We start from the raw sequence: 26602 nt of genomic DNA, 5'->3' as shown, positions 1-26602 counted from the left end.
AAATTCTCCCCAAATACACCAGGAGCTCACTTTGTTTATAAATGCAGTATTTAGAACTATGTGCAGAAATTAGTCCCTTTGCCAATAAAATTGACCATTTGCAAATTGACAGATAGGAACTCTCCCAAGAGAACAGAGAACAGGAAGTTACAGGGTTGGAAAAATAATGTAAATAGTTTGAAAAATTTTAAAAATTGGGATAAGAAAGAGTAAGTCTAAATACACATTAATAGTGTAATTTTGCATATTTGATTTAAAAAAGTGAAATGTTTATTAAAATTTTTAATTTTAGAAATACAGCAATAATAGTCTTTAAAAATAACCTAAGTACCTTTGATGTGTTTTTAAGCTTAAATTAGACCTATTAAATTTATTGCATTGTTATATTCCAAATCATTACTTTTCTATCATTGGTAAAGTTCTGTATGTCAAATTATGAATGGCACGTTCTGTGTGAATGGTTTTTCTGAGGGTGTGTAACATCATACTCCAGGGCATGCTCAGTTACAAAATGGTCCACTTATGTTTATGGATGGTCATATATAGAAAAATACAAATATGAATACACATGCACTGTGAATCCATAGTTTATTTACTTCTCCTTTCTCTTCTGATATAATTCAGGTGAATTCTGAGTAAATATCACATATCCTCATATGTATATGCACATAGACACTGTATATATACACACATATATGTTATACATATATATGTATGTTATACATGTGATATTATATATTTATTTCTTATTATCTTAAAACTCCTCATAGTAGAAAGAAATTTGGCAAATGTTCAAAATGTTTATGATATACCACATTTCCTCATTATTCTGTTTGTATGTATATGTATTTGACATTTTTACTTCACATATGTTGTTCTTGAGTGACTGAATAAAGAGATAATGGGATTTGTGATCAAGGTCACATCATAGTTTGGTGAAGTAATGTTTCATATGTAGTTGATCTTTTGCTTTGAATAATATTCTAAATATTTATATCATTGAGATAAATTTAAATAGAGAAATAAATATAGTCAGTTAATTAGATGTATATACTTTTAATGGAGACTTGACCCAAGATTACATTTATTAAAATAGTTTAAGCTAATATTTAAAAGAAACTTTACCACTACAATCACTTGAAGGTGACATCAATACTTGGATATTCCAAAAGTCTTTGATTATTTAAATATGAATGCTAACCGAGAGTCATTACAGAATTATTCATAAAGTATGCCTTAAAAATCCTCTGAGGGGAAAAAAGCATGTTAATGCTCCATTTTATGCAATATTTAATTCAACAAACATTGATTAAGCCCCTGCTACATTCCAGGGACAGTACCAGGTGTGAGTATATGCCAGTAAAAGAAACAAACTCCTGGCCTCTCTTGAGCTTCTAGTTTCTATTTAGGGATATGTGGTTGTTCATGTTTTTAATATTATTTGTAATGAAATAATTGCATTTGTAACCAGCCTTTTAATTTTACACACTTTTAGAACTTTGCTATTCTTGATTTTTTAGGGGATAGAACTGACTCTAAGATAGATAGAAGATTGTCTTTGAAATGAATTCATAAATATATAGAAGTAGGGTTTTTTTTTTGTCTTTTTGGATATGTTTAAAAGTCTCAAGGTGGAATTTTAATAACAGAACTTAACGGAGAGAATTTGTAAGCTTCCCAAGTGAACAAGATGACTATTTGATCATGTGGGAGAAAATCTGATAACAGCTCGAACTGTGAACTGATATAGGAGAAAAATCCACCCCATACCCAATGACATAAACATTAATAACTTCATTATGAACTTGTGTATCTGCTGTTTACTGCAGGATGCAGGATGCATTTTATATATGTTTCTTTTTTCCTTTCCAGATTTATTATGTACGCTATTCCTCCCACTTATATTCATTTCTATTTTGTTGTGTTGTCCAGTTTGATACATGATAATTATACTTTCATCCAGTCTTTGTTCCCACCCCCCAAACAGATGGGATGGTAGATGAAATATAGTGCTGGAGTAGGAGAAATTCTTAGAACGATGTTAACAGGAGCTGTTTATTTTTTATGATAATTAGCATTTGTTGTTGTCATGGATGAATGCTTTTAAATGCCCTGAAAGTCTGTTATACCTCTGAATGATGTCCAAAATGATGGAAAAGAATTGGCTTCAGAAACAAAACTGTGTTTCTGTCAGTCATTTTGGAACATATGATTCATTTTAAACATAAACTAAAAATAAGTTGGATAGCTGTCAGCTTGTAAGCAATTCCAGGATAAGTTGTGAATATTTGCTTTAAAATTCCTGTGTTTCATCTTTGTTTATAGATCAGCAGTCCATTAACAAAGAACTCTGGACTGGTAAACAGAAGCCTGGGAGTCTAGTCCCAGTTTTGCTACTAAATTACTGGTACAACTTTGGAAAAGAGAAGAAGGGAATTGAAATGACTACAGAAAGCAGCTATGGTGCACTAGGCATCGAGGTAGTTGCTATCATATAAACTATTACACTTAATCTTCAAAACAATTATATAAAAACAAAACAATTCTAGGGAAACAGGGTAACACTTCACTATCCTTGCTTCCTCCAGTAACTGGCTTTTCTGCCCAGCAGCAGCCCAAGGCAGAAACTTGAACATCTTCCTTGATTCATACCTTTGTTCAGTCCCACAATCAAGCTCTAATGGTTGTTAATTCTACATCTCTATGAACTCTCAAATCTGTTCATTTCTTTCATGCTTTCTAACTAATTCTTAAGTCAAAATCTTTCACCTGGATTATTACTAGCAGCCTCGTAACAGTCTGCCTACTAGTCCGGTCTCCACACTGCAGTTCAAGTAATTTTTAAAAATGCAATTCTGACGCATTGTCCTATTAATAGTTTAATAGGATAAAGTTAAAACTTTTTTTAAGGATGAAGTTGCTCTAAGGATAAAGTTAAAGGATAAAGTTAAGGCTAAAGTTAAAACTTGCTCTAAGGGTAAAGTTAAAACTTGCTCTAAGGATAAAGTTAAAACTTTTTTGAAAGGCTTATAAGACCTGACTTCATCTAATCCCTGTACCTCTCCAATGATATTTGAGTCTAAATCCCTCACTTACGTCTTTCAAATTGAGCCATTAAATTTCTTTCAGATTCTGAAAATACTGTCCAGTCCGCCTGTTTCTCTCATTCTGGCCCCAGCTCCTCCTCCCCACTAAGCACCCACACACATGCACGTGTGTATTTGCGCACACATGCACACATTCATACCATCTGGCTTAGATGTCACAAAGAAAGACAGTCCTGACCCCCAGCTCCCAAGCCTGGAATGGGTCTCCCTCAACATATCCCCATAGCACTGCAGTACTCCCATGACCATCCCCTATGAGAACATTCATCACATTATGAATGACTTTTCTTGGCTGACTTTTCCACTCAATCAAATACACATCTGAATAGGATGGACCGTAAGGCTGCCCACCATTCTATCGCTAGCACCTAGGTATTACCTGGCTCATGGAAATACCTAAATAAATATTGAAGGAATGAATGCATAAAAAGATATTATTATATCCAGTGTTTAGACAAAGAAGCTCCAATGCATTAAGTAATCTGTCCGAGGTCATTTTAGGTTAGGTAGCTCTTTAGTACTCGCCATTGACTAGATAGATTCAACAATAATCATTTCAAAAATTGTATAAGAAATCTGGAGTGAATTGTGCTTATATGTTAAGAACAATTAAAATATATTTACTCATTTACTTATTTGAACAATCGTTATCAAGCATCTTCTGTATACCAGGTGCTATGTTCAGCACAAGGGACAGTATTATAGGTAAAACTTTGTCTTCATGTGCTCATAGTTGAGTGAGGGGGAGACAGAACATGTGAGCAGGATACTATTATAGTGTAACAAGTGCAGAGAGAGACAAGAAAAAAATATTGTGGCAGCTTAGGAGATGAATATAGACATGAAAAGAATAGGGGAGGGGAAGGTTTTAAAGCTGCCTGGTAAAGGCAGAGGAGAGTTTTGGAGAGGATGACATTATCATTAAGTTATCATAAAGGACAAGTAGAAATGCTTCAAATAGAGAAGGGGCAAAAGGGTGTAACATGTGTAAATGTGAGGATACCTGAGAATCTGGTTTGTCAGGCAACGACAGGCACTTCATTACGACTGATCATCCGAAACACGGAAACTGAGGAAGGATGAGGGAGAATGTATAAAAGGCCAACGTAGGAGAAATAAAAAAGAGCTTTTTACTAGCTCCTTTGCTCTGGAATCTGCATGTTACAGCAGTACCAGTCATGTTTGCATGATGTGAACCTGCTTTCCAAACCACCGTTGAGTGCCTCAGAGATGGACATACACCCATTCGGTTCCTTTCCTAGGAAATCAGAAAAGAACATAGAGAGAGGGATATCCACTGACTGGACTATGGGTTGAAATCCTGGCTCTGTTGTGTAATTTTCAGCAAGTTACTTGACTTTAAAAACTTGAGTTGACACATTTGTAAATTGAAGATAATGTATACATCAGGGGATTGTTGTCATGATTAGTGAGATATGCAGAGTGCCTCATGGTGCCCACATGGTAGGAGCTTAAAACTCTCAATAATAGAAATGCCATGTGCTATGTGCCATTTATTCCTTACTATACTCTAAGAAAAAGGAATCGTTATTGGTCCCACTTTTTAAAATATGAGACTATTTAGATGCAGAGAGTTGAGATAATTTACCCAAGCTTTCATAGCAAGTAAATGGAAGGTCTGGGTTTTGACCCAAGGCAGTAAACTGCAGAACCCACTTTGTTAAATACTGTGATATAATGGTAGTTATTGTGTTTTGATTTGGTTCATTTTGTTGTCATTATTTTACTTTAAGAACAGGAATGACACAATCAGAACGATTTTGGTAAAGGTTCTCTGACACCAGTGTGGAGAATGCATTGAGGCTATTGAGATATGGTAGGGAATAGGACAAGACCAGAAGCAAGAGAATTTCTGAATTAGTCAAGTTGAAAACAAGATAATAGTCTCAGTTAAAGAGGTTTTGATAGAATGATTTTGAAGCAGAGAATTGTAGGAAGATTTAGGAGATACAAATTGTAGGACTTAGTAAGTAAATAAGTGGAGAAGTGATGGAGACAGAGACAATAAGGATGACCTCTATGTTTCTGGTCTGGGCTACTCATCAATGGCACATTTACTAAAAAGGAAAACAAGAAAAAGAAATGTGGGAAAGGGTATAATAAATCTGGTTCTTAACACATTAATCTTGAAGCACCTCAGAATCATCCAGTGGTGTTGGAGGTGGAAATCCATCTTGAAAAGTAGGAATTTAGTATGGGCATATAATGCTCCCACTGGCATTTTGCTCTGCTCTCCATTTGGACTCCTTTGTGATATGAGGAAATGAAGACAATTGACAAAAAACTAGGTCATGGTAGGTCAAGAAAATTCAGAGTTATGCTAGTGAGTAGGCAGTCGTGGAGATGAATATAGACATGATAAGAATTTAGAGGAGAGAATGTAATTTTTTTTAATTACTGAAGGAAAATCAGTATTTTTTTTTAGATATTAATATTTAACAAACTTAGCTTTGATTAATTTCCATGGTATGAAAAAGAAAAAAAGGCCAGGGCCTTTATCCTAAGCAAAAGCAGAAATGATTTCTTTAGTAACTTTATTAACTTGAATGAATTCTATTTATAGACTATGTTCTAGATACATCTGTGTGTGCTTTTGGAGTTAGTTTAATAAAATGTAAAGTCAATTAAGAGTAAAAAATTATTTTATTTTAGTTTGCACCTATATTTAAATAGGATAAATAAAATAATTCAATAGAAGTTGATGTGAAAAAAATATATTTCTAGAAGATACTAACTTTTGAATAATATAACAATTTTTGTGTTATAAAACATATAACCAAATAATTTTAATTTTATTTCAAGGAGTGGGGTAATTTGGATCTAAGATGATTATATGTTATATGTTCTAAGTGCAAAGCTTCAAGTTCTCTAATTCCAATTGGAAATACAATTAGCAATTATGAGTTAAACCTAATTATTAGGATATAGTTGATTACACAGCTTGGTGTATTAGTGTTTCCACCATGTTGGTGTTGCATGAACATAGGTTCTTTATTTCCATTTAAGCAAGCCTCAAAATTATTTGTAATATTATTACTTAAATTTTGATTACACGATAGTATTTTTAAACATATTCATAGAACTAATTATTTCTTTAAGTTTTAAAATCTTTAAAATATTGCCAACCCTAAAAGACAAAAATAAAATTTTTAATCCACAACAATCATACAATTCATATTTCTGCAGATAGTGAAATAAATACATATGTAGGTCTAAAGAAATAGAAGAAGCAGGACTTGTACCAGACTTCAATGATCAGTAGTATTTGCCTTTATTGGGAAAGAAAAAAATCATAAAGTGAGACTAATTCCCTGGTGATGACCAAACACTGCCAGTTTTCTATATTTAAATCTGGAACATATTGGCGTGAGCATTCTGGTAACTACTTTTCCCTTAGCCTTTTCCTGGTCTTGTCTGTCTCCTTCTCTATGCAGTGTAAGGGAACAATGGTACTTAAATTATCTCTCTGATGCTCTTGACAATTTTGACTACTCCCTTCCTCAGTGAAAGACTAAAACTCTCCTTGTTTGGCCTCTGTGCCATCATTCTCTCCTTGTCGTGTCCTTCTTTTCAGCCATTTATTCCCCTTCTCATATTCTTAAACTCTTTTTTTCTTTCTCTGTTCCTTAAAAGCTGATGTTGTTCAGGTTTTATTCCCAGGCTTCTTGTTTTCTACCTGTTTACCTCACTCTCCCTAAAGCCTTCCATCTGACTCATGCCTTTCTCTGCCTGTATGTTGTAGACTCACTGCTGGACATCTTCAGTTGCTTCTAGCAAGTGACAGACTCAGAGATTCAGCCACCCATTGATCGTCTTTATGTGGATGTCCCACAGGCACATCTAACCCAGCACAACAAAAGCCAAACTCATCACCTTTATTCCAAAACTTGCTTTTTCTCCTAGGTTTCCCTCTTTATCCAGTTGCCCAGCCAGATTCCTAGTGGTCATTCTAGATTCTTGTCTTTCTCTCTTCCCTCATTTCCAACTGATCACTTAAGACTTCTCATTTTTTATCTCACATTTCTCAAATTTACCTCTGTCCTCCATCCCTACCATCTGTTTTAGTTAACATCTTTATCGTAAACCACCTAGACCATGTTCTGCCCTCTACCCTATTTAAGTTCATGTCTCTGATGCAGACAAAATGGTGTTTTTAGAAATGACAGTGTGGTGATGTCATGCCCAGGCTTAAAGCTGTTTGGTGGTTCTTCAGTTCTTGGAAGAATGAGTTCTAGTTCTTCAGCATGACACATGCAGCCTTCATCATTGGTACTCTTGTGCCCCTTTGATTTTATTTCCCTGGTATTTCCTCTCTCAATATTTACGCTACAGCTTTCCTTGAATAATTGTAGTTCTCCCTTACCAATCATGCTCTGCTATCTCAAGTCTCTTTGCTGTGCACAATTTGTTCTCTCAGCTTGTTATGCCCTTCTCATTCGGTGATCTATTCACCACCTTCAGGTGTACCTTAAAATATTCTTACAAAGTAAACTTGTGAAGTAACCTTCCCTGACTTCTACCTGTATGAGTTGGTATTTCTATTCTTTGTATGATGCAAGAGTTTAGTTGATAAAATAGTTCATCATCAATTTTATAGTACAATTTTCAGCATGCTCACATGACCCATTTAGCAGAGGTGATGACTTCCTGAACCTAAGAGCTCTAAATATTTTATAATTAATTCATCCATTTATTTGCTTCTTCCTTTGTTTTTTTAATAACTTATTTCTTTATTTAGTTCACAAGTAATTATCAAACATTTACTATGTGTCATCGCTGTTCTAGGTACTGGAAGTACAAGAGTGAACAAAACAGACAAAAATTCTTTGCCTTGTGGAGTTTGCATTCTAGTGTAGAGTGATAAACAATAACAAAATAAATATGTATATATATAGCAGCAAATGTGATAAGTGTTATGGAGGGAAATAAAGCAAGGGAGGCATATAAGGAGTACAAGGAGGGAGTACTGCAATATTAAGTTGGATTGTTATTAGAAGAGACCTTATTTTGAAGGCGAAATTTGAGCTAGGACTTGAATGAGCTGAGGAAATATGTCGTGGGAGTTTGGAAGGAAGAGTATTTCAGATAAAAAGCAAGAAGGTAAAAGATAACCAAGGGAGAAAGAGATAAAGAATTCTAAGTAAGGCAGTTTTTTGGTTTGTTTTAGTTTGGAGAAGGATTTTTTGAGAAACTGAAAATTGAAGGAGATTTTTGTGACATCTGTCATTTTTTTATATGTGTATATGTGTTTATGTATATATGTACATATATGGTTATATATGTATATGTTCCATTATTTCTTTGCAATAGTAATGTCATTTCTTTAAAAATAACTCAGTGTACAGACTTTTCCACATAGAGGCTCATTTTTATATGAATTACTTAGTAGTGATTATGGTCCATAGCATTCACCCATAAAATAGTGATAGGATTCATTTTTAATTGAGATAAGACTTCAGGGAAAGAAGAAAAGAAATAAATCTAACATATATTCATTTCTGCAAGATGTAATAGATCATTTATTGGATACTTGACTAAAAATAAATTGGTTCAGTATCAGAAACACTTTTTTAAAAATTGAGATCCTGAATGGATTAAAACCGAGGTTAGATACTCATTATGCATCAGGTGAACACGACTGCGTTCTAAAACAGTTTTCTGTTTCCTACTGAACATTGTATAAATGTTTATCTTGCTTTAATATAAGGTATGTAAACTATATTTGGGGACAGAGTCCTCTAGACTCAAACATTTAGAGAAAGCAAGATAGAGTTAACACCCAAATTCTAGACAGGCTAATTGTACATCATTATTTCAGAATTATTCCAATTTGGAGGTGGTACAGTGTCCACTCTTCATATTTCAGTGATTCAAAAAGAAGCTCAGGAAATGAATTTTTTTGCGTAAATACATTAAACATGTATTAAATCTATCCTGTCATAAATAGAGCCTTGGCTAGTAAAAGCTAATGACGATACAAAGCCTAATATACACCTCTCCTTGCCTTCTTATAATAACCAAAGACATTATTTTACTTGTCATAAATATTTGCATTTCTGTAAATTCAATCATCTTCCATTTGATAAAACAAAGTTAATTATATAACAGATATTAAAATTAAAATCCAAAGCACTGGTTCTTAAATTTAATTGATATCAGATAATGGGATTTCCTGGGCTACTGTTAAAACTAGAGATTTCTAGGCCAACTCCTATTACTCAGTAACTCTGGGTTTATACTCAGGGACTTGCAGTTGGAAAAGGAAACATAGCTAATTGTGATAGGCATTACTAATGTTTACCAGTATGTGGTTGTCTCTACTTCTAGACCTCAGGAGATTGAAGGTCCGTAATCCTCGAATTTAGGTGTGACCATGTGGACTGCTTTAGTTGGTGAAATGTGAGCAGTAGTGTTGCTCGTTTCTGGGTGGAAGCATTTAATTGCCCATCACTTTATTCTCCAGCTTACTCATTCCTTGCCATACCAATTGTGCTATAAGTTTGAAGTATCCCAAAGTGCTGAGCCAAAATATCAAAGAGAGCTGCCTTGGGAAATTATTTAGATCTACAGCAGACCTTGCTTTTAAGCGACATAAACTCTTGTTCTGTTAAATTGCTGTGATTTGGGAGATGATTTTTCCTATAAGAGCATAACCTAGTCTAATAGTTCTCAAACTTTAGTGTGCATTAAAATCATTAGGTAAATGTGTTAAAACACTGCCTGCTGGCTTTACTCCCAGTGTCTGATTTAGTACGTGTGGGATGTGGCCTGAGAGTTTTTTTCTAATAAGTTAGCAAGGGATCATGATGCTGCTGATCTAGTGACAACACTTTAAGAAACATTGATACATTTAATTTTTTTTTAACATCTTTATTGGAGTATAATTGCTTTACAATGGTGTGTTAGTTTCTGCTTTATAACAAAGTGAATCAGCTATACATATACATATATCCCCATATCTCCTCCTTCTTTTGTCTCCCTCCCACCCTCCCTAACCCACCCCTCTAGGTGGTCACAAAGCACCGAGCTGATCTCCCTGTGCTATGTGGCTGCTTCCCACTAGCTATCTATTTCACATTTCGTAGTGTATATATGTCCATGCCACTCTCTCACTTCGTCCCAGCTTCCCCTTCCCCCTCCCCGTGTCCTCAAGTCCATTCTCTACCTATGCGTCTTTATTCCTGTCCTGCCCCTAGGTTCTTCAGAACCTTTTTTTTTTTTTTTAAGATTCCATATATATGTGTTAGCATCCAGTATTTGTTTTTCTCTTTCTGACTGACTTCACTCTGTATGACAGACTCTATGTCCATCCACCTCACTACAGGTAACTCAATTTTGTTTCTTTTTATGGCTGAGTAATATTCCCCTGTATATATGTGTCACATATTCTTTATCCATTCATCTGTCGATAGACCCTTAGGTTGCTTCCATGTCCTGGCTATTGTAAATAGAGCTGCAATGAACATTGTGGTTCATCTGTCTTTTTGAATTATGGTTTTCTCAGGGTATATGCCCAGTAGTGGGATTGCTGGGTCCTATGGTAGTTCTATTTTTAGTCTTTTAAGTAACCTACATACAGTTCTCCATAGTGGCTGTATCAATTTACATTCCCACCAACAGTGCAAGAGGGTTCCCTTTTCTCCACACCCTCTCCAGCATTTATTGTTTGTAGATTTTTTGATGATGGCCATTCTGACTGGTGTAAGGTGATACCTCATTGTAGTTTGGATTTGCATTTCTCTAATGATTAGTGATGTTGAGCATCCTTTCGTGTGTTTGTTGGCAATCTGTATATCTTCTTTGGAGAAATGTCTATTTAGGTCTTCTGCCCATTTTTGGATTGAGTTGTTTGTTTTTTTGAGACTGAGCTGCATGAGATGCTTATAAATTTTGGAGATTAATCCTTTGTCAGTTGCTTCATTTGCAAATATTTTCTCCCATTCTGAGGGTTGTCTTTTCATCTTGTTTATGGTTTCCTTTGCTGTGCAAAAGCTTTTAAGTTTCATTAGGTCCCATTTGTTTATTTTTGTTTTTATTTCCCTTTCTCTAGGAGGTGGGTCAAAAAGGATCTTGCTGTGATTTAGGTCAAAGCATGTTCTGCCTATGTTTTCCTCTAAGAGTTTTACAGTGTCTGGCATTACATTTAGGTCTTTAAGCCATTTTGAGTTTATTTTTGTGTATGGTGTTAGGGAGTGTTCTAATTTCATTCTTTTACATGTCGCTGTCCAGTTTTCCCAGCACCACTTATTGAAGAGACTGTCTTTTCTCCATTGTATTCTTGTCTCCTTTATCAAAAATAAGGTGACCATATGTGTGTGGTTTTATCTCTGGGCTTTCTATCCTGTTCCATTGATCTATATTTCTGTTTTTGTGCCAGTACCATACTGTCTTGATTACTGTAGCTTTGTAGTATAGTCTGAAATCAGGGAGCCTGATTCCTCCAGCTCCATTTTTCTTTCTCAAGATTGCTTTGGCTATTCGGGGTCTTTTGTGTTTCCATACAAATTGTGAAATTTTTTGTTCTAGTTCTGTGAAAAATGCCAGTGGTAGTTTGATAGGGATTGTATTGAATCTGTAGTTTGCTTTGGGTAGTATCATCACTTTCACAATGTTAATTCTTCCAATCCAAGAACATGGTATATCCCTCCATCTGTTTGTATCATCTTTAATTTCTTTCATCAGTATCTTATAGTTTTCTGCATACAGGTCTTTTGTCTCCTTAGGTAGGTTTATTCCTAAGTATTTTATTCTTTTTGTTGCAATGCTAAATGGAAGTGTTTCCTTAATTTCTCTTTCAGAGTTTTCATCATTAGTGTACAGGAATGCAAGAGATTTCTGTGCATTAATTTTGTATCCTGCTACTTTAACAAATTCATTGATTAGCTCTAGTAGTTTTCTGATAGAATCTTTAGGATTTTCTATGTATAATATCATGTCATCTGCAAACAGTGACAGCTTTACTTCTTCTTTTCCGATTTGGATTCCTTTTATTTCTTTTTCTTCTCTGATTGCTGTGGCTAAAACTTCCCAGACTATGTTGAATAATAGTGATGAGAGTGGACAACCTTGTCTTGTTCCTGATCTTAGAGGAAATGGTTTCAGTTTTTCACCATTGAGAATGATGTTGGCTGTGGGTTTGTCATATATGGCCTTTATTATGTTGAGGTAAGTTCCCTCGATGCCTACTTTCTGGAGGGTTTTTATCATAAATGGGTGTTGAATTTTGTCAAAAGTTTTTCTGCCTCTATTGAGATGATTGTATGGTTTTTCTCCTTCAATTTGTTAATATGGTTTATTGGTTGATTGTACATTGATTGGTATGGTACATTGATTGATTTGTGTATATTGAAGAATCCTTGCATTCCTGGGATAAACCCCACTTGATCATGGTATATGATCCTTTTAATGTGCTGATGGATTCTGTTTGCTGATATTTTGTTGAGGAGTTTTGCATCTATGTTCATCAGTGATATTGGCCTGTAGTTTTCTTTCTTTGTGACATCTTTGTCTGGTTTTGGTATCAGGGTGATGGTGGCCTCGTAGGATGAGTTTGGGAGTGTTCCTCCCTCTGCTATATTTTGGAAGAGTTTAAGAAGGATAGGTGTAAGCTCTTCTCTAAATGTTTCATAGAATTCTTCTGTAAAGCCATCTGCCCTCTGCACCCCTGTTGTTGTGCTCTCCTCCGTGGCTCTGAAGCATCCCCCCTGCCACCCCCTGTCTCCATCAGTGAAGGGGCTTCATAATGTGTGGAAACCTTTCCTCCTTCACAGCTCCCTCCCAGAGGTTCAGGTCCCATCCCTATTCTTTTGTCTCTGTTTTTTCTTTTTTCTTTTGCCCTACCCAGGTATGTGGAGAGTTTCTTGCCTTTTGGGAAGTCTGAGAGCTTCTGCCAGTGTTCAGTAAGCGTTCTGTAGGAATTGTTCCACATATAGATGTATTTCTGATGTATCTGTGGGGAGGAAGGTGATCTCCATGTCTTACTCCTCCGCCATATTGAAGGTCTCTCCTGATCCATCTAATTTTGACTAACTTTAAGAACCACTGATCCATCTAGTCTTGAATAATATGCAAATGATCATATTTTGAAAAGTGATAGTCAAATCTGTCAGTATAATAAAGGCATAATTTCATAGATGAAAACATTTTAAAATTGTAAATAAAACTGGAATGGATTGTAGTGATTAAATACTGATAAAGTTATGTGTCACTTATTAAAAATATATATTCATTGTGTGAACTTCCACATTGAGTAGTTTTAATTCAGCTAAATATTTTTGTCCTTAGAGTATTTTAAACAGCTTTGAATTAGTTGTAATACATAGGAAGAACATTATAACAGAAATATAGTAAAAATTGTCAAGTGTAAATTAATATGATTTAGAATAATCTAACACTGATATAATGTTTTATAATATCTATTTCAGCAAATTTACAAATAGTTTTACTTTTTAATTGAACTTAAAAGAATTTTGCAAAAAGTGATAATTGCATGTCTGATGAGTTTGATTTGTCAATTAATCGTTTTAAAAAATCTCCCGTTCCATTTTCACAATGAACTTTTATGCTGTTATCCAATTGAAATAATTGGGTTGACATTAAAGAAGGAAAATTAAGTCAGCCCTTGAAAGCTTAACACTAACTTGTTAATTACCCTATTAATTACACAATGAGAAATGACAAGCTGTAATTCCCTTTTCTGAAGTGTGGCTGAAGGTCAGAGAGCTCTTATTGGCATATTGCGAGACCAAAGGAAATGATACAAATTTTTTCTTTTAAATACCATCAGCTGTCATTGGAAACTCAGCCAAGGAACTAGATTAATGTTTTAAGCATAATCTTTAATATTCAGTTTTCATCTATTCTTAAAGGAAAGGGTACCTATTATATATTAAGAAGTAACTTGGTGTTCAATAGCAGAAAAACAAACAATTCAATTAAAAAATGGTCAGAAGACCTGAATAGAAGACATACAAATGGCCAACAGTTACATGAAAATATGCTCAACGTCACTAATCATCAGGGAAATTAAAATCACAATCACAGTAAGATAACACCTCACATCTGTTGACAATAAATAATAAGTGTTGGTAAGGATGTGGAGAAGAGAGAACCCTTGTGCACTGTTGGTGGAAATATAAATTGGTGCAGCCCCTATAAACAACATTATGGCAGTTCCTCAAAAAAGTGAAAATAAAACTACTGTATGATACAGCAATCCTACTTCTGGGTATCTAATCAAAAAAATGAAATTAGGATCTCAAAAAGATATCTGCACTCCTATGTTTATTGCAGCATTGTTCACAGTAGCCAAGATATGAAAACAACCTAAGTGTTTGTCTATGGGTAAATGGATAAAACTATGTATATGTATATGTATGTGTGTGTACATACATATATATATATATATATATATATATGTATGTGTATATATATATGTATGTGTATATATATATACACACACACACATACATTACATACATTCCATGAATATTGTTCAGGGATGAGAAAGAAGAAAATTCTGACATTTGCAACAACATGGTTGGACCTTGAGGGTATTATAATAAGTAAAATAAGTCAGACAGAGAACGACAGATACTATATGATCTCATTTGTATGTGAAATCTAAAAAAGCCAAACTCAGAGAAAGAGTAGAGTAGTAGTCACCAGGGGTGGGGTGTGGGGAAAATGGGGAGATATTAGTGAAAGGGTGCAAACTTCTAGTTATAAGATGAATATGTTCTGGGGATCTAATGTACAGTATGGTGACTATAGTTAACAATACTGTATTATATTCTCGAAAGTTGCTAAAAGAGTTAGATCTTAAGTGTTTTCACCTCCTACCCCCCGAAAAAGAAGAAATGGTAATTTTGTGAGGTAATGGAGGTATTAAGTAACCCTATTATGGTAATCATTTTACAATATGTACATGTATCAAATCATCATGCTGTACACCTTAAACTTACACAAATTTATGTGCCAATTATATCTCAATAAAGCTGAGGGGAAAAAAAGAAGTAACATGGCAAAGATATTTGCATTTATATGTTAAAAGAAGCTGAATCTAAGGGACTTTCAAACACTGCCCAGGTCTTAGCTTTTACACTTTTGACAAAGGGTTCCTTATGCCTTTACCCTACTGTAAAGATCAAAGAGTATTCACAGAGGCTACTGGCAAACCAGAGATACACAGAATGGTTTTCTCTGCCTGTTAAACCAATAATTCTTGAAAGTCAATTGTTTTTTGTTATAATGGAGTAAATCTAAATTACGCTGGGCAAATTTTACACACATAGTGTGTAGGAACGGATAAACACATAGTGACCTAATGTGATGTTGTTTACATAATTGTATATATATTATTTCCTCAGTACTATTTATTGTTGTGTAATTTATTGTCACTATTTCGGAGATTAGGATGGGCTCTGAAAGACTGTAGAACTGATAGCATTATTTGTAACTCTGTTGGTCGTGAGTTCAGAGTAGAGATAGACTTAAACATGCGTGCAATGTTTAGTTGTAGTTGTCTTAAACCACGTATAGAGCACCATAATATTGTATTCAGATTTTAAAATTTTTTAATTGTGATAAAATACACATAACATAAAATTTACCATCTTAACTATTTTTAATTGTACAGTTCAGTAGTATTAAGCATATTCACATTGCTCTAAACCAATCTCCAAAACTTTTTCATCTTGCAAAACTGAAACTCTATACCAATTAAACAACAATACCCCACGTCCCCTCCCCCCCAGCCCCTGGCAACCACCATTCTGTTTTCTGTTTCTATGAATTTGACTACACTGGATACCTCATATAAGTAGAATCATACAGTATTTATTTTTTTGTGACTGGCTTATTTCACTAAGCATAATATCTTCAAGGTTTATTCATGTTCAGCATGTGTCAGAATGTCCTTCCCTTTTTAAGGCTGAATAATACTCTATATTCCATTGTATGTAATTACCATATTTTGTTTGTCCATTCCTCTGTCAATAGACACTTCAGTTACTTCTATTTTTTGGCTATTGTGAATAATGCTTCTATGAACATGGGTGTACAAATATCTCTTCAAAACCCTATTCTTATTCTTAATTCTTTTGGATGTATATACAGAAGTGGAACTGCTGGATCATATGGTTATTTAATTTTTTGAGGAAATACCCTACTATTTTCCATAAAAAATACAGCATTTTACATTCCTACCAACAGTGAACAAGGGTTCCAATTTCTCTAAATCCTCACCAACACATTACTTTCTTTCTTTCCTTTTTTTTTTTTTTTTTTTTTTTGGTAGTAGCCATCCTGGTAGGTGTGAGCTAATATAGCATTGTGGTTTTGATTTACATTTCCCTAGTGATTAATCATGTTGAACATTTTTTCATACGCTTTTTGGTTTTTTGTATATTTTATTTGGAGAAATGTCTAAGTCTGTTGCCCATTTTCATATCAGGTGGTTTGAAATTTTGTTACTGAGTTATAGGAGTTCTTTATGTATTCTGGAGATTGCCCCCCTTATTGGATATATGATTTTTAAATATCTTCTCTCATCCCGTAGATTGACCTTTCACTCTGTTTATTGTGTCCTTCGATACACAGAAGTTTTTGATTTTGTAGTCTTATCTATTTTTACTTTTGTTTTCTGTGCCCTTGGTGTCATATACAGGAAGTCATTGCCAAATCAATGTTACGAGCCTTTTTCCCTATGTTTTTCTAATTTTACATCTTAAACTTAGGTCTTTAATCCATTCTGAGTTAGTTTTTGTATAATGTATAAGGTGAGGATCCAACTTTCTTCTTTTGCACATGGATATCCAGTTCTCTTAACACTGATTGTTGAAAAGACAGTCCTTTCCCCATTGAATGGTCTTGGTATCCTTGTTGCAAATCATTTGACTATATATGTGAGGGTTTATTTCTAGCCTTTCTATTCTATTTCATGTATCTGTCTTTATGCTAGTACCGTACTGTTTTGATTAATGTAGGTTTGTGATACATTTTGAAATCAGGAAGTGTGAGACCTCTAAATTTGTTCTTTTTTTTCAAGATTGTTTTGGCCATTTGTGATCTCTTGAGATTCCAAATGAATATTAGGATGGATTTTTCTAGTTCTAGAAAAAAATGTCATTGGTATTTTGGCAGGGATTGCCTTAAATCTGTAGATTGCTCTGGATGATGTACTCAGCTTTTCTAAATACAGGGAAATTTGAGTTATATTAAAATATACTTTATAAATTATACCACATTTATTTTTAAATTTATTAGCCTAGTTGATAGACAGTCAACTGACAGACCCTTTATGGATTTCAGATTTCAAAGCAGTACATGTGGTGCTTCAGCTAAGTTTCACCATTCTTCTTTAATTTGGGCTAACTTCTTCATCAGTTCTCAGTGTTAGATGGAGAGAAGTCATTTCTCATTACTCCTATAACATCATACTTAATTTGAAGATATATTTGAAGGTGATTATTATTTTTAAAATCACTTTTTCTTCATAAACTTATTTTATAATGATGATACATACTGATTAAATAAACTAATTTATTATCAAGCCCTTTATTGGCCAAAGAAGAACCAAACATGAGTAAGATGTTTCCTATTCTCCAAGTACTTAAAACCTGGTATTACAAATAAATTATTATACAGTATGCTAAATGCTAAAAGAGTCACATAAAAAGTGTTATGACAAAACAAAAAGGGAGATTAGCTTGTTAGAGATATTAAATATAGCTGACATTTAAACTCAACATATGCTAAGGTTAGGTAGGATAGGAAATTCAAAGGAACAGAGCTGTGAAACAGTGTGGTGAATTTGTAGCATGGTGACGTGTCTACTGTGATTGAAACACAGGGTGTGTCAGTGAGGGGTGTCCAAGAATAAGAACAAGTAGGTCAGATGAGATCATGAAGTATCGGTCATGCCCTGAAATCAGAGCATATAAGCATTTTAGAAGTAACCCTGTGGGGAGAGCTGACCCTGGAGCTTGGGATGACTGAGTATCACTGGACAGGTTGGAGGCATAAGTAAGTTCCCAGGGGGGACACTAGGAATAATCTTGGTTTTGGCATCATAAGGTTGGTTAACAGGAATCTATAAACTTTCCAAGAAAATTAATATAATTAATTTTTAATTAAGTAGATTTTTAAAAATTATGTAACGTATTTTAGAACATTAAAAAGTTATTAATTAAGTTTTATAGTTATTAGTGCTATTCACCAAATATACCTGGCTCTGCTTTAGGCACAGATCAGAATTGCATTTTCTCACACTCTTTGAAGCTAAGCAAAGTCATGTGATTTTCTTTCACCAATGAAATGTGAGCAAAGGTACCGAATCACTTCCTTGTGGATGGTTTAAAAGCCAGTGATGAATTTGTCACATTTTCTTCCCCATGCCATGATGATGATGAGGGCAAGTGTCCAGACAGAGGTCCTGGAGCAACTATAATGTAGAGAACCACCATACCAATCCATGTGAGACAAGTTGTAGGAGAAACAATTAAACTTGCATGTTGTTAAGACACTGAGATTTGAGCGCTGTTTTTAATCACAATATAACTTAGCCTATCCTGACTGCTAGAAAAAGTAAGACATATTGGCTGTAAAATGGCTTGATAACAAAGAGCAGAGGGAAAAAAAGACTTAAAATCCACTACAATCTTACCAAAAAGAGGTAAGGGCCATGAAGTGTTTTGATATTTACCTCTTAAACTATATTTGTTATTATGTAGAAGTTTAATTCATCATGTCAATTATGAACTTAATTGTGACAGATGTTCACTCTGCTAAAGTTGTACACAACTGCTCTCCCTTTTAGGAGGTTAGCTTTTCTGTCAGTTACTGTTGGGTTATGATCCAGCTTATAATCATAAGGCTATAGGCTTTTGTCCCCAAATGCATCAACTGGCTATCATCAATTTCTCCCTTAAATGGAAAACATGATACATAACTGGGTTGTTTTGAATTCATGTGAGACAGTATATGTAAAATGTGTCACACGGTAAGCTAAACAATGAATGCTAGAGGGGCTGTTTTGTTTTTCTGAAGGTTTGCTTATTATGATTTAAAAATATCTAATAACCTTAAGATATAAACCATTTTTGTTCAAATAAACTGGAGCATGGGAGCAATAATATAAAAATTCCCCATCTACCCTAAGCAAGTAAATGTTATGTTGTGCTTTAAAAAAAATATGAACTCATTTGACTTGTTGAACATTTTCTTTATAGAACTTATTTTATAAGTTGATGATATTTTTTACTGCACAATTAGCTAATAAACATCCTGAACTTCATTGCTCTTGATTAGTCCTTATTGTCCCTCTAAGAATTTTGATGTCAATACAGTATTTTTATTTTTTATTTATTTTTTTTAAGAGTTTTTTTTTAAGATTTATTTACTATTATTACGTTTTTGGCTGTGTCGGGTCTTAGTTGCCACATGCAGGATCTTCACTGAGGCACGCAGGATCTTCATTGAGGCATGCAGGATCTTTCCTTGTGGCTCTGAGGCTCTTGCTTGTGGTACACCGGCTTCTCTCTAGTTGTGTCATGCGGGTTTTCTCTCTCTAGTTGTGGCCCGCAGGCTCCAGGGTACATGGGCTCTGTAGTTTGTGGCACTCAGGCTCTAGTTGAGGCGCGTGAGCTCATAGTTGTGGCATGCGCATGCGGGCTTAGTTGCCCTGTGGCATGTGGGATCTTAGTTCCCTGACCAGGGATCGAACCCGCATCCCCTGCATTGGACGGCAGATTCTTTACCACTGGACCACCAGGGAAGTCCCAAGACAGTATTTTAAAATTGCATTAATATATACTTATTTTGAACATGAATAACACTTCTGCTCTTCACCGTCTCATCTAACACTAGGGTCAAGTATAAAAAATTCAGCTTTGTTTAGCATCTGAAGCTAAATGAGAGTCCAGGGTCCACAGTTATCTCTGCATATCTCTGCACGGCTATGCTCTGATATAGACAGTTGACTCCGGGTGAGGAAGTGCTAAGGCCTGCAGAAAGCACTAAACAGAAGTAATAATATGAAATGATCTTTGTAACTTTTGCACTATATACATTTTTGAGGACCCAAAGTTTTCACCAAGGCTATAGAAGGGCACATTAAGCCATGGTTTTGTTTTATGAGACCAAGAAACTACAGCCAGACAAACAAAAATAAGAGATAAGCAGAAATGAGTTAATGGTATATAGTATCTCCGTTTTACAGCAGGTAAAGATTAGATCTGAACCAGCAGACTGTCACTATAAAAAGGATGCATAACGCTCCTCTAACAACTCACTCAGTCATTTGCTTTTTTTTAATGTAAGATGAATAGCCTCTGCCATATTGTAAAAGGGCAGGCAAAGTAAAGTTAGATAATGGAAAATCTACCTAAATGCCTGGAATACACATCTTATGGATGAGTACATAAGGCATTCAGCATGAGAAGCAGAAGGCAGAATTACACATTATTGTGATGTGCTAAGTGCCAGTCTCAAATATCCATTGCTTAGGCCAGAGTTTCTTGTCCTTGGTACTTTTGACATCGGGACCAGATAATTCTTTGTTGTAGGGAGTGGTCCTGTACGTGGTAGGATGTTTAGAAACATCCCTGGCCTCTACCCACTAGATGTCATTAGCAGTCCCAGCCCCCTCGTTGTGATAATCAAAAATGTCTCTAGGCATTGCCAAATGTGCCCTGGAGGCAACATCACCCCTGATGAAGACCCACTGGTTTCTCCTAATATATTCCCCTGCATTGTTTTTTGTTAAATACATTGCAGACTTGCAATAAAGATAGGCTGCAACTTTAGGTATGTTATGGCTTAGAAGTCTATAGCTTAGAAGTTAATATACATAGCTCAGGATAATTAGAATTGGGCTAATGGTGTCTCTGTTCATTGGTCACATAAACATTTGTTAATCACCAACTAAATGCCTGTCATTGTTTCAGGTTCTGGAGGTATAAAAGTAAAGGACATATTTGAGATTTGAATTAGACCAAGGATTACATAAACCATTCATCTGGAGTTTCCAAGGTCTACTCTTGTTTTCTCTTAGAGGATCAGAAATCACAAATTGTGAGCCTCATTACCTCACATCTATGTAGAGATATTTTCACTGAATTATCATATTTTCCCTGGGAAGTGGATATGAGAATTGCCTTTAAAACTATTTTTTAGTGTTTTTTCTTTTAAAGTTATGAGCCAAGATACTGTATACCATGCTATTCAATGTCCTTAATGCAGAGACTTACATGACAAACTAAGGCTTGGGTTCAATGCTATAAAGATTGTTTATCAACCTGTGATTCTATGTATTTACTGTTTGAGATAATAATAATTATACTTTAAAAATTATTTTTATTTTTAGAGAATGGTAGGAGGGACTAAACATTCTGAGTAACTGCTGGAACCATTCTCTTTCCAGAAGTTCCTTTCTAACTACTTCCCCCCTTTCACTTCCCTCCAAGAAAGTAGTCAGGTCCAGGAATATAAACAAATAAATAAGTAAAATAATAGTGCCAGAAACTGTGCTACATATTTTGTTTCTGTCATCTAATTTAATCCTTGCAGAAAACATAGGGAAATCACAGGGATCAAAAAAGACGTAAATAAGTTATGTAACTTGCCCAACATCACACATTAATTAATATCCATGTCTGGATGAATCTAAAGTTCATACTTTTGCCATTCTACCACTTGGCCTCTGGGCCACAGTAGGTTGAGGTAATATTAAAAATGTTTAGCAACCAATTTCCTCATAGGCAATAACCAACAGCTGGTGCAACTTGGAGATGTTTACTCGCGATGATCAGCCGTGACTTTCATAGATGACCCCAGTCCACATACAAGTACAAGCCACATTCAAGCTGCTACCTGTATTCTCATCAACTATTAGAACTGAGTCTCCTTCCTAAACCACTCTGGACATCCTCCCCATAATGAACTTGGAGAGTTTAAGATTTATAGCAAACAAGCGAATGATTTTGTAAAATGTTCAAGGCAGGGGTCACCCTGCTTCAGGGTAGGGTCAAGGAAATCAGACCAGGTGTCAGCCAAGAGTCAAGGGATAAAACCCAGAGTACAATCCCTATATCACCGATGGCTGACACCAACTGGCTGAGAAAGGGAAGAAAAGGAGGTTATATATGTGAGAAGGAAGACGGTATAGAAGGCTGGAGATAGCCAGCCAAGGGGGTCCTCAGTACCAAGTCTGAGCAGAGACCATGCCTTAGGGCTGCAGATGAGAGCAGTAAAGTCCAGAAGAATCCTTTTGCCATCCCTCAATCTTCCAGAAGTAAGTCTCATGCAGTTAAAATTGCAACAGGGCTTCCTGAGAGATCCAAACAAACCGTTTCCTTTGACCAAAGCAACCTGAAAGCAGGTTGGGCCCCATTTTTAGATGAATTCAGATACTTAAATTCTCCTTAACCTTCCAGGGCAGACAGAATTTTTCAGATCACAACTGAAGAGCAAAGGTTTAAAATACTAATAATCCCAAGAGGAGAAACGTACTAGAAACCAGGTAGTAAGGATGTCAGTCTAAATGACCAGAAACATGTCTTCCTCTGTTTAGCTAGAAGGAGAAGAAAAAGCCTGCAGTCCATTTGGTTCCTGAAGCACTGGAGGGGACACCAGTGAGAGGGAAAGGACAGGAGGAGAGTCTTGGGGCACAGATAAATTTTATCCGCTTCTCTTTCAGTTTAGCCTTCAACTGCCCCTGAAAAAAATACTCAATGGACAAAGAGAAGTTGTACCAAAAATTGCTTCATCTCCTAAGTGGCTGCACTTAGGGACAGCTGATGCAGGGGTGGGATGCATTAACAGAATGTCAGCTCCAGCCCAAAGACAAAGTGACAGTTGGGAAGCCGGGGGTTTCTTTGAAGAGACCCCAGCCTGCATCTCACAGCACCCGCTGCCCCTCTTTGCTCCATTAGAAATAATCGCTCCTAAGTGGCCCATCATCAGTGTCAGCATGATTTTTTCACATTTACTAAAAGCTTTTCCCTTGGCCCACTTATATTTTTTCTTCTGTTTCTTAGTAACTGTTTAATTCCCTCCCCTCTTTATTTTGCAGTGAACTGACTTGAAAAAATCTGATTTGAAGTGGGGCTTACAGACTGATTTCTTCTTTCCTTCTTCTGTACACCCACCCCTAGCACCTAGTAACAGCCACTGCATATGCATTAACCAAAAGGCCCATTAGTGGGACATAGTTTTGTACTTTTGTAGACAAAGAAGAAAGAGACCTTCAGTTGGAATGAACTCTTTTTGTATTTCTTTTTGGCAACAAATAGCTTCCTTTTAAATTCAGAAATGCAGTGGCATTGAGGCCCTAAATTGCTCTCATCTAAAATGTTTTACTCCCATCTTCACTTTCCGAGATTATGATCAGTTTTCTTGCAGGGTGAATTATTCAAATTGAGCCCAGTCTTCCGAATCCTTAGAAAAGACAATGTCTTAGCACTTTGGGCCTATTCTACTCACTTATCACTTGGCACATTCTGCCTGGTACTGGCAGACATTCTTTTTTCGAACATATAATTTATTTCCCCAAACGGACTGCAAGCTCCTCAAGAATAAAGATCACATCATTCATTCATTCATTCAACAAATGTTTTTGAACATCCACCAAGTGCTAGACATGCTCTAGTCACCTGAGGTACATCCAAGAAATAATCAGACAAAAATCCCTGCCTCCATGGAGTTTATATTCTAGTGGAAGAAGACAGAGAATAAGTAACTAGTGTCATAAATATGTAAATTATAGAGTACGATAGAAGGTGATAAGTGCAACACAGTGGGGGGAAAAACCGTGTAAGAGGAATCTGAAAGTAGAAAAGAAGACTACAGTTTTAAAATAGTGTGGTCAAAGTAGATGGGAGAGTAAGCCATGCAAATACATAGGAGAGGAGCGTTACAGGCTAAAGACATATTCTAAGGTGGAACTGGAAGAATGGCATTGCCGTCAACTAACTCTGGGAAGACTGTGAATGGGACAGCATGTACCACTGTGGATAAGTCAAGTTCCAGGTGTTTGTTAACAGCCAGAGATGTGATGGAGTAGACAGTTGGATAAAGGAGTCTGGAGACCCAGTAGGGTCTGGACTGGAATATTCATTTGAGAGTAGTGTTAAAGCCATCAAACTGGGTGAGATCACTAGAAAGAGACTGAGAGATGAAAAACGATGGTCTGTAAGACAAGAGGAAATCCAAGGGCATTGGGGTATCCTGGAAGTCAGTGAAGATATCCTATCAAGGGAGCAGGGAGTGATACTGCTGATATTAAGTGAAATGAAGGCTGAGACTTGACCATGGAATTCAGCAACCTGGAGATCCTTGGTAACCTTGACAGGGATAGATTCAGTGGAGTGGTGGGAACAAAAGCCTGATTAGAGGGAGTTTACATGAGAGTGGAAGGTGAGGAATCAGAGGCTGTGAATATAGATAGCTCTTTCTAGGGGCTTTCTTACAAAAGAAAGCAGAGGGATGAGGTGATACCTGGTGGAGAAATTAGTGTCAAGAGAATATTTATTTAAAGTTAAATAATAGCCTGCTTGTATTCTAAGGAGAATAAGCTAGCAGAGAAGAAAGAAGTGATGATGCAGAATTGAGAGGAGAATTGTGGCCAATTGTAACAATATGAGGGAAGTGTGATTTTTTCCTAGCAGGGAGCATAGCAGTCTCCCCAAAGGAGAGACCTGATTCGTGATTGCTTTGATAAGCCCACTTGGCAGCTGGACCTCCAGGCCTTCTCTGTCAGCTGGTTCTGATGATTGAGCACCTAAAGATAGGGTTTATGTCTGCTCTGGGAAAGAGGGAGAGAAATGGACAAAGCATGAAGGGAAGAGCCAGAAATGCTTCGGAAGAGACTGTGTGTCACGTGACCAAGAAGAGAGACGAGGGGATTTTTGGAGTGTGATGTGCCTGTGATATAAACCTCTCCCCTGTCTTTCCTACTGACTTTTCAGTGGAATCTGCATGTGTAGGTTTTCTTTTGGAAACTATAAAAATGTGCTGAAAGTTGCCTCAAGTTTGTAAACAGATTTAAAGAGTGAAAACATAGCCTACCTGTGGAAAGACACCGCATCCAGATTACATAGCTGATTCCTCCTGCCAGACCTCTATCGTCATTGCTTGCCCCAGCTCTCATTTATTTTATACCAAATTACCCACTCAGAACATTATACCTGCCTCATTCTTCTAAGCCTGGCCTGGCAACATATACCCGAGACTCCTAACTTACATACCTGGTTCTGACTTTTCTGAGCTGTCATCCTAGCCTAGCTAGGGGCGTAGCCTCTGCTTACCTTTTCCCCTCATCTCCCACCGCCATATTTCTTCCTTGTTCACTGAAGGCAAACCGAACTATTTGAAGTTCCCCAAACTCACCATGCTGTTACCAGTGGCTTTGTACATTGTTTCTTCTGTCTGAAATATTTTTCATCTTCTCCAAGAGTGACGCCCCCTCTTTGCCTATTTAACTCGTGACTTTAAAATTTCATCTAAAACATCCTTCTGTTGGAAGACTGTCCCTGCCTCTGCATGTCCCTCATTGTAGTACTTACCACAGTGCATTGCAACTGATGGTTTACTGTCCGTCTCCCCCATTAAGCTGGGAGGTCTCTATCATCCTGGTTTCCATGGTGTTCTATGCACCTAGGATAGGGTCTGTTACATGGTAGCTGCTTAATAAATACTTATCATAAATCAAATAAATATATTGAAATTTGTGAATACCAAGCCAAGTAGCTTAACATAAGCCCTGACCTCATACAAGTTGGGTATAAAGTTCATCTGCTGCTCTAAAACCAAAGTCATTGCATCTTATAGAGACTCTCTAGTACCCACAACCATACCAAGTTACAGCTGGGATCCTGATGTTTGTTTGTTTTGTTATGTTTTACTTTTCCCCCCAGTCCTCTATTGGAATTAAAGACTGATTGCTTCTGAGTTACAACTAATTTGACTGAGGTTCTAACCTCCAGCTTAATTCCTTCTGCTACTCTCTACTCCCCTCCCACTGAAAGAGTCATTCCACATGTTAGGTAGCTGGCCTGAGACCCCTGGAGCCTGAATGGCTGGTAGACCAAGATTGCACAGCATCTGCTGTCGCTCCACTCTTCTCACTCCGGTTCTTCACTGAACCCTGTGACATATTCAGAACCAACACCAGCCCACATTACAACAAACTTCATGATTTAGATCTAAGCTTCAAGTTGAGAGAAAGAGCTATGCTTTTACTGCATTGCCTCAGCCATGCTATTTCCAGCTTCCTCTTTGCTCCTCTTCCACACGCCCACGGTGTCACTACAGCTCACGGATGAGGCCTGGTTGCAGATCCGCACAGGCCTCTGTGCCATGTGTCTGACATTGGCTCTGCCATGGTTTCCATCTTCTGAACCTCTACACACCCAACCCACTCCTCTATTTACCTCTTCTCTGAAATCTTTCCCAGTTTCCTCTCTTCACCTTGCATG

General features: G+C 36.3%; 1 protein-coding gene across 6 annotated transcripts in view; it reads left to right on the top strand.

The window, feature by feature from the left end:
* GRIK2 (glutamate ionotropic receptor kainate type subunit 2) overlaps positions 1–26602 on the top strand; it is a 640311-nt gene that overhangs the window by 257853 nt on the left and 355856 nt on the right. The window lies entirely within an intron of this gene.

The sequence above is a fragment of the Balaenoptera ricei genome, chromosome 12, assembly GCF_028023285.1.
Source record: "Balaenoptera ricei isolate mBalRic1 chromosome 12, mBalRic1.hap2, whole genome shotgun sequence".
Classification (NCBI taxonomy): domain Eukaryota; kingdom Metazoa; phylum Chordata; class Mammalia; order Artiodactyla; family Balaenopteridae; genus Balaenoptera; species Balaenoptera ricei.
The sequence above is the reverse complement of the archived record's forward strand: the minus strand, read 5'-3'. Positions and strand labels throughout refer to the sequence as shown.